Genomic DNA, 1,477 nt, shown 5'->3' with positions numbered 1-1,477 from the left:
CTAATCTGAACCAATGATGTATTCAAAAGACCATGTGACACATAAAAATTGATATTAAAGGTTTTTTTTTAATATATACTTTTAAACTAAGAAATTAACTAATGTATAATACTAAAATTTGAATTATAATCTACAATTTGCTACCAAACGTATTGAAATACTTTCATAAAATAGTAATTCAATAAAATTTTGAATGTACGTCTACAAACGTGATGACATGGCCTCTGACCATAGGAAGACCCATCAGACCCGTCTCGATAGGGTTAAGAGAGGCATTAGATAAAAGATGCAGATTTGGAGTAGCAGAAGAAATGGAAATTCAACTGGTCTGAAAATAGACACCACTGACACACCAGATCCTATTAAAGGTGTCTCGTGTCACCACAACACACAGGAATTGTCTTGTAGAGAAACACCATTATCCACAAATTAGAGATGTGTTTGCTAGGTGGAGAAGAACAGAGAAGTAGGTGCCACCAAGACTCCAGGAATTCCAAAGACAAGTAAAGAGTCCCTTGAAAAGTGTCTATCCAAAATCACAGATGCTGAGTAGATATGAACTGCAACTTGAACTTGTGAACAATGCTTTCCAAAGACGAAGTTAAATTTCATCCATATAACGATGAAAGATGATACTGAGTGTGTGTAGAAAACCAACAAATCTTTGTGTGAAGACAAGCTGAAGCCGGACGGAAAGGGAGATTGTGAATGGAAAAAAAACACGCCCTAACGAGATAAATGAATAAATGAATTTTCATCATACAAAAACCTTAACAAATGTACTTTTGTAAGATTATTGTAGTTTCTATCTTGAAATGATGAAAATGGGATCTAATACTGGTATCCACGAAAAAAATAAAAACCTGGGGAAACACTGCTTAAATAGCTCTTTTCTGAAAAAGTTTTGAAACTTCCTGATCCAAAAATTGAACATAAAATGGATTAGATGGAAAAGAATCTGGAAGAATTGACAGAGGACAAGGATGATGAAATTAAATAAAAAAATCAAATTAAACAACTGGATGAGGCCAAGGATCGCACAAATGAATACAGGATCCCAAGACACCTCCATTAAAAAAAAAAGACTGATAAGGAAAAGCTGCCTAAAAATACAGAAAATTAATGTCTGAGTCAAGAAGGCCCTCCCTGCTTTCTCCTATGTTTGCCAAAACAAAGAAGTGAAAGAAATGAAAAAAACGAGTAATTGTTAATGCAAGAGAACCACTTACTAACCATGGCATGAAAATATAGGACAAAGACCTACAGTAATGCACAAATCCAAAGTTCCAATCAACTCGTGAAGAAATACCGACTAAAACAAAACGGTGCAACGAGAGGTCATTAGAAGTAACAGAAATTGCTTCTATTTCTAACGGCACTGGTTGCAAAATGAATAGAAGGAAGAAACGGATATTTTGGAAACTTGTAACAACATATTGGATCCTTCATGGATATCCGATTTAAAATGTTACATAAG

General features: G+C 34.4%; 1 protein-coding gene across 1 annotated transcript in view; it reads right to left on the bottom strand.

Annotated features, from left to right (window-relative positions):
* The window catches only part of LOC106476626 (nuclear receptor subfamily 2 group C member 2-like), a 13,382-nt gene that overhangs the window by 10,154 nt on the left and 1,751 nt on the right, over positions 1-1,477 (bottom strand). The window lies entirely within an intron of this gene.

The sequence above is a fragment of the Limulus polyphemus genome, unplaced genomic scaffold (assembly GCF_000517525.1).
Source record: "Limulus polyphemus unplaced genomic scaffold, Limulus_polyphemus-2.1.2 Scaffold11059, whole genome shotgun sequence".
NCBI classification, from domain to species: domain Eukaryota; kingdom Metazoa; phylum Arthropoda; class Merostomata; order Xiphosura; family Limulidae; genus Limulus; species Limulus polyphemus.
The sequence above is the reverse complement of the archived record's forward strand: the minus strand, read 5'-3'. Positions and strand labels throughout refer to the sequence as shown.